The sequence below is a fragment of the Pecten maximus genome, chromosome 10 (assembly GCF_902652985.1).
Source record: "Pecten maximus chromosome 10, xPecMax1.1, whole genome shotgun sequence".
NCBI lineage: Eukaryota > Metazoa > Mollusca > Bivalvia > Pectinida > Pectinidae > Pecten > Pecten maximus.
Window position 1 is genome coordinate 37,254,537 of NC_047024.1, and position 8,390 is coordinate 37,262,926.

At 34.0% G+C, this 8,390-nt stretch overlaps 1 protein-coding gene across 2 annotated transcripts in view; it reads right to left on the minus strand.

The window, feature by feature from the left end:
• LOC117335454 (cysteine and glycine-rich protein 2-like) overlaps positions 1-2,803 on the minus strand; it is a 34,028-nt gene extending 31,225 nt beyond the window's left edge. For both annotated transcript variants that reach the window (XM_033895460.1, XM_033895459.1), the window contains exon 1: positions 2,692-2,803. The gene's annotated coding sequence lies outside the window, so the exon portion shown is untranslated. The remainder of the gene's footprint in view (positions 1-2,691) is intronic.
• Between the last annotated feature and the right edge of the window lie 5,587 nt (positions 2,804-8,390).

Below are 8,390 nucleotides of genomic sequence, written 5' to 3' on the forward strand. Positions count from 1 at the left end.
CTATCATTACTTTAACGGCGATGTTTGCTCACCAACTAAAGATTACGGTAGATTCAAAATGGACGCCACTTAGTATTCTTGTCATTCTTATACAAATATTCGCGAGGGATTTGAATTCGCGTTTGACTCTCCTCGCGAATTAACGCGAAAATAAATCCCACGCGAAATATAAGTGATTTACAGTATAATGACCACAATCAAGCGATCAAACACCCCAAACAAGTGATACTCGACAAACTTGATTAATTGGAACACCACAACCAATACAAAACATGGCAATATTTGTACTATTTCACTCCAATTTTCCCTATTGGGCCTTGATCTGTGCTTAGGGAGACCCATCCTTTATATTCATAATATTGACCTTGACAAATGCTGCTAAGAAAAGAAAATAAGTAATCAGATTGCATGTGGAGATTATTTTAAATACTTTGCTATCTGTATATATGTCAGAATATCAGAAATCTGGAAGAGTAGTTTTTGCTTTGATCAATGGAAATCACCAAGGTTGGTGTCAATCTTCTAAAGAAGGTGGGAAATATAAGATATATATGTGCTCTAAAGGGGGCAAAATAAAAACTTTCAAAGCATACAAATCTAAAACACTAATTGTCCCATTTGGATTTGACAAACATTCACATTATACAAGTTTAATACTTGTATGATGGACAAGATATTTAGGCACTCCCTTTAAGCTTCCTGTTTCACTGGACAGAGTATTTTGTTTGGATTTTATCATTTGATGGCAGAGTGGATAATACACAAGCCTTTCATCAAAAGTATTCCTCAATCCAATGTGAGAGTGCTTGATGTATATAAGGACATATTGTTCTCTCCAGGTAATCTGGATTCACCTCCTGTTATGACCCCACAAGCACAATAACATCCTGGGCAACATATTTAGAGTTATAAGATAATGTCCTAATTAAAGTTTGTACATGTATGTATGTAGATGTGAATAAATTCTCCATTTTAATCATTAAAAAATGCTGGATTAATAAATAAAAATGAACACCAGAACAATTACATTTTATTATCAGTTAATTATTGATGAAATAGTTCTTTTGCAAGTATAGCCAAAGTCAAGTAGCCTTCACAAATAACAAGAAAGGGAGGGGGGGTCGGGGGGTTATATAGATTTTATATCATACAGATGTTAAGTATTAAAACTACACATCCATCAAAATTATGTGTTTATAATTTTTCCTCAATTAGTGGTGAACATTATACAATTAATTTAATGAGGTCACGACTGATAGCAAAGTCATGACTGATGAACCCATCACAATTTATCATAAATTACTTTTACCAAAAAATTAGTCACATTAACAAATATAGAACTGTCAATTATGACATGTAAATTAAAATGTAACAACAGAGAATAAAATATCAATACTAGAAAAATAACAAATACATTATAAGATAGGATCGTAAATGGAGTGGTTTAATAATGTAGTTAATTGGAAATTTATAAACGAGTTAACTTCAATAAGTTGATCGATATGCAATGAGTTCGCTGAGTGGTATATGAAATTATTGAATGAGTTTGATAAATTTCATATTCAATATAGCCACGAGGGCAAGATTCTGTTTATCATATAACTTGTATTTTATGAGAATATGTTTTTCTTTACAATGGTACAACACCACAGATTCAACGGATAAAGTAATTAAGACATGAGAAATTCTGCTGCAGCGTTATTACGATATATGTCTTACAATAACTATGACATGGTAAAAACTAGTCAGGTAATTATATAAGTGTGTGTGATGTAATTAAAGTTGCATTCTTGTAGCTTAATTATAATCATCACACTATGTACAATACACCAAATATATTTCATTCAGAATTTTTAGACTAAAATTATATCAACGATTAATCTTTATAGAAACATCATTGATATAGAAAGGTTCTAATATTATTTGATATTATACATCCTTGAGAAAAGAACAATATATTCTAAAAAAAAGAAAAGAAATAGAAGTAGATCTATTGGTCTTTTACTGTCAGTATAACAAGCCAGTGATCATTAAAACTTCAATACAAGATCTGAAATATCAATGAAGTTTATACGTACACTAACACAAGAACTAAGGAATTCATTCCACATACCAGAGAGCCTGGGGCGAGATAAGCCCATACATTGTACTCAATCTGACAAATCTCTACATACAAACCTCAGACTTCAAAAGGTTGGCAAGTCCTTCTGAATCTTTACTCTCAGGTAAACTAACACCTACTGTAGAAATATACATTCATTATAATAATTTATAGACAACACCCTTCTGACAAGTAGTGTCTACCTATATATCGCCCATCGCTCACGGTCGACTGCTGATAAAATTTCATCTAAACAGCTGATGTACATTTTTAATGCTGGATGATTCATGCTCTTTATAAGATAAGAGTTTTTTAACTGACACTTGAAATATACCTATAAGGTAGTGCGCTTATAGCCGTGACAGATCTGGAACAAGCCAAACAAATACTGTTTATGTAGCAGTCATATCGAGTGACAGACTAAAGAAATAATTACTGCCGTTAGGACTTATCATTCAAATGTGTTATCGGGAAAATACAGCTTGAAGACAACGATGACAACACATTTCTATCTGCTTTATGTTACTGTAAACAATAAAACAAGTTAAAGCAATCAGTATGTAGAAGGAAACATAAGTTTTGACACTCACCTGTATTATAGCACACCTGTCTGGACGGATTTTCAGGTGAGAAAGATAATTTCCGGTGTATGATCTGACGGCGCCAACATGCATTTATATGTGTGTATCGAATACAGAAGCTAACGAGCCTTTTTGCACACGGCACAACCAAAAACATTTTTGTAGTAGTTATCTCCCTTGTACCAAACATATTCATCTCGAGCAGTGCTAATTCTAATGTGTGTAAGTCGCCTATGACGTCACACGATTGTCTCTTTCAATAAACTTACAGAAATTCGCATTTCTTACACATAAATACATATGAACGTTTTTATTTAAGTTCTCGTAGTTGATGATTGTTGAATTTGTTCTTAGTAAGAACAGAAATGTGATGTCTCCACAAATATTTTTATGATATATTTGCAATTTTCGTTTCTATATATCAGTGAGGTCGATGTTTTTAGTTTCTTGAGCAAGATACATCGATAGAGATAGAAAAGAAATCGATGCTGACCTACCTGGTGTTGTCTATTTCATCAATGTTGGTCTGCAACACAGCTAAAACAATGTAAGACGGTATACATGTATAATATTTTGAATATTTGGATTGAAATAAGAAATCATCTTTAAACTTTTCGAATCTACCCATCATCAGATTGGAAAAAAAGAGTATATAACAAGGGACACGTTTCTTGCCAAATCTATATGTGCAAACAATGGAATTCGTATCCAATGACGATATATTTTCCCAGATAAGGATGCGTGCCTTATAACTGACTCTAGTTTAAACATATTTTATTGTATCAAATATATACAATAGGATTGGGCACAAGTTTTCCAACTTATATCAAGCCCTTTCCATACAATATTATATAACACATACAAAATATACAAGATGACATTAACAATAAAATAATTATTTAGTGTGGAAGTGTGGATAAGGGAAGGGTAAGGATGGGGTGTAAGAAGGTGCAAGTATGTGAAAAGAATGTGACAATCTCCTTCATTTTAATTCTTTTATGAAATAATTTAGACATTTCCACTAGTAATTGAAAAATATTTTTTAAGACTGCGTGAATGATTTTTCTCGACCCAGATGGCACAAGTACACAATCCACTACTCGTAACTTTCGGCTTATCAATGTTCATCATATCCCCTGCCACGGTTTTCTTTCGCTTTGGTCTTTCCTTTCCTTCTGATATTTCCGTTTCCCAAGTGCCATATGAGGCGAGAAAGATAAAAGACGCAGACTTTGATAGAGTTAAAGGAGTTAAACAATTTACATATATATATATGATTTTTTTCTTTTTTTTTCTCCAAAAACACAATATATCAAATATATTAAGTACTGAAGAGAGATATGTTGAAAAAAAATGGGGAGACTTGCACGAATGTAGTGATAGAGAGAGGTAGGTGGTAGAGAAAGTACAAATGTAAAATCAAAATCTATTTGTATCGTGAATATATTGCTGAGTGTGCAGAAATATTTTTTCGTTGTCTGCTTTGGATAATTCATGACTGCCATGTAGAATAAGCTGTAGGTCCAGTGGGATGAAATCATTTAACTCACGGTACCACTTTATTCTCTGATCTATGTACTTGTTGCAAATAAAAAAGAAGTGAAATGCATTTTCAATAGAATGTCCACAATGACAAATTTGAAAATCAATTAAGTTAGCATGAAATAAGTCGTCGTTTAGAGTACTTGAATTAGTTCTTAATCTAGCATGCAAAATATTAGATTTTCTGTCACCAAACAAACAATAAGAGGGGATATTTATGTCATTAAGCTTACGAAGAGAGTTTTTAAACGCTGGGGCTGACCTACTCTGTCTTATGCCAGGGTCTAAATTATTCCAAAGTCGAATAGTAGAGGGGGAAAAAGATCTATTAGAAAGTTGAAGTCTGAAGTTAGGTAAGGAGTAATGGTTTGCATTACGGAGGTTATATTCTAAATTTTGTGACACTAAAGGAGGTAGTAAAGCTGAAAGATAATTCGGCGCGAGGTTAGCTTGAATTTTGAAAAAAGTTGTAGTTTTCTGTTCTTTCTTCTATTTACTAGTGGTTCGAGTCCACTTTCTGAATATAATGAAACTAATTAACACATGTTAGGAATACTTTATTGTAGCTCCATCATATTCTTGCATTTCGTGTACGATGTGAAGTGTTTATGATATAAAAAAAGTTTATTTATAAACAATTATTAAAAGAGGGAGGGGGGGGGGGGGGGGGGGGGGACAAAACAAAACTAACGAAAAAACAAAAGGCTATCCACTGATATCATTCAGTCGGACAGATAACCTTATACCTTCTCAACTGTTGGTTCCTCTAAATGGTACATACTTGTATAATTGCGCAAGTTTTTTTTTTGAGATTGACCGCAAAATGCCTCCTTTTGCGTTTCCTAATTATTTAAAATGAAATAAGGACAACAAAGTGCTAGCCGTAGCCAAAATCAAGTTGGTAGTTTGGATACTTTCCTTGTCCGAGGAACGTATCTGTTTAATCGCTGTTACCGCATACTTTTAATACAAATCAGTAAATTCCAGCTTGAATGAAAAATATACGTAGTTTGCGCGCTCGCAAAAACAAAACACTTTATTAGGGTTAAGGCAGGGAATTCCAAATTAACAATTGTATGACGTCATAGAAAAACGTAATTACTAATCATACCGCACAGCAAAGACAATTCCAAGGTAGCTAACAGAGAGAGCATTTCCAAGAGAAAGGTAGGCCTAAGGAAAATCGTCTGGATGCGCCTTGACTGGCCGGTTATAAATCGAGACGAGGGGGACATGGTTTCGCACACAATTGATATTTTGATGTTCTATACACTGAAATAGTAAAAAGTGTACAAGTCGATTCGACTGCTCTTTGTTTAAACCTTATGTAGTCGAATCGACTTGTACACTTTTTATTATTTCAGTGTAAAGAATATCAAAATATCGATTTGATTACATCAGTTCAATATCGTACACTTCACAGGTCCGCATCTTTGTCATTTTTCTGATGAAAGTGAGTTAAGTCACAAAAAACAATTCAATACTGGGTGTGATATGCCAACCCGAAGAAAATGTTTTAGGATACCTTGATTAAACAATTCCCTAAATAATCAATGTACCATCAATTTTTATATTGTTTTTGTTTTTTTCATTGTCGTCTTAATGGTCGATATGCCAACAACTGTTTTCAGTATATTTCTCTTTTTTTTTCTACCTAAACGTATTTTGTTAATTAGTGAAATCCCCCGAGGATTAAAATGCATCTGTCTAAAATAGACCTTTCAGTAAAAATAATGTCTTTATCATACACATACCACCGTATACAGACTCATTATTGGGGATGTGATATTGTGGGATATGGTGTGTCGGCACCGAAACGACAGAATGACCAACAAGGGAAGCAAAATTACTTGTATCTTTTTCTTAACGTATTTTTTTTTTTACTTGAAATGATGTGCACGGGTTGAGGGAATGTTTCGGTGACTTAACCGTCTAAATTAGTTCGTGCAATTCCCTACTGAAGGCGCAAACACTCGTGGACAGTGTCAATACCTAAGCTAAATTCGCTATTCATGCGAGCAGTGACAATTTGTCCTCAAATGTATCTGTATGTTTGTAGAATAGGATTTCTGCATCTTAGGAAGTAATTAAGAGTTGCGCGATATAATTCAAGTAATGGTTTTATGTTAATGTCAACAGGTGTAACTCGACAGGTGTAACTAGACACCCCTTATCCCACAATACCGCATCCAACTTGAGTTGTGAGGCTGCCAACGGTGAATACTATTTGCAATGTATCCCTTGGAAACTACGGGATATACATAGCTAAAAAAAGGTCATTTAATTGGATTTGGCATGTACATAAAAAATACAATTATGTGATATCTGTACGGACCCATAAATTCTTCATTTTGGCGTTAAAATTCCTCTACTGCAGTTCTTATAATTACAGGCAATCGTTTTTTGTCCTGATTTATGTATGTATCAGGGATAAATTGATAGGTGAAGATTGACAGGTGTAACTCGATAGGTGAAGATTGACAGGTGTAACTCGACAGATGTTAATCAATAGGTGTAAATTGACAGCTGTAAAACGACCGGTATAAATTGACAGTGCTAAGCGACAGGTATAAATCGATAGGTGTAAATTGATAAGTGTAAATTGACAGCTCTAAATCAACAGGTGTATATTGACAGGTTTAAATCAACAGGTGGAAATAAACTGGTAAAAAATTGACAGGTGTAACTCCACAGGTGTTAGTCGATAGGTGTAAATTGAGAACTGTAAATCAACAGGTGTAAATTGACAGGTTTAACTAGACACCCCATATCCCACAATACCGCATCCAAAGTTGTGAGGCTGCCAGCGGTGAATACTATTTGCAATGTATCCCTTAGAAACTACGGGATATACATCACTTTTATAAAATGAATTGTCATTTTAATTGGGTTTGGTATGAACAGGAACAGATTATTAACATGTGATATACGTACGGACTCATACATTCTGGCGTAAAAATTCTTCTACTGCAGTTCTTAATTACAGATAATAGTTTTTTTGTCCTGATTTATGTATGCATCAGGGATAAAGTGATAAGTGAAGATTAACAGGTGTAACTCGACAAGTATAAACCGACAGGTGTAAGTTGACAGCCGCTAAGTGACAGGTATACATCAGCTGTCAATTAAACCTACCAATTTACACATGTAAATCAACAGGTGTAAATTGACAGGTTTAAATCGACAGGTGGTTATCAACAGGTGAAAATTGACAGGTGTAACGTGACAGGTGTAAATTGACAGTCGTTACTCGGCAAATGTAACTCGACAGGTGTAACTCGACAGGTGTAAATTGACAGCTGAAACTCGACAGGTGTTAGTCGGTAGGTGTAAATTGATAACTGTAAATCAACAGGTGCAAATTGACAGGTGTAAACCGTCAGGTGCAGGTGTACATTCACAGGTGTAAAAACACATTACACAGATACATTCGTTTATGTAACTGTAGGTCTCCGTGTTTAGCAATTATTTTCGCGTATCCCATTTCGGTTAAACACGTAAAACTTTTTCTCTTCCTTAACCATGATCAGGGGTATGCTAATTGGTGGTAGATTTTCCTGTTTCACGCTAGGATTGAGATAACAACAATTTAATGAGGTAATGTTAATCACCAACAATGTCTTGTAATGATGTAACGCCAAAATACGTCACTTATTAGAGGGTAAACAGGGTAAAAAAAATCAACTCTCGGGTTAAGAGTCTCAAACTGCAAATACATTCGTCAGTAAAACCGCCACTGGGATTACCGTTGAGACACCTCTGTCTCAACTCCTAGGGTGAAAGATTTTATATTTAGTCTTTGCACTCAACCTCTGTGTCCATTTTTATACATCTTATTATTTTTTATTCGTTTAATGGTGTTAAATAAATCAGATATTTATGGTATATTGCTATTTATTACTCTGACTAGACATACATTTTTAAAATAAATATAATTTAATCTTCAAATAGTAACAAGCATTTCTAGATCTGCCGAGTCAATATAGTCTTTAAACAAATTACATTGTACAATGTACAAAGGACTGGAGTGGTTAATATTACCTAGTTTGTGTAATTTATCTATTTCCGTGAATAAGCGCATAATCAATGATATTTTATTATTCCCCCTGTTGTCTCTGAAATAAGTACACAATACTTTATCATACAGTGATAAAGTCATATACATA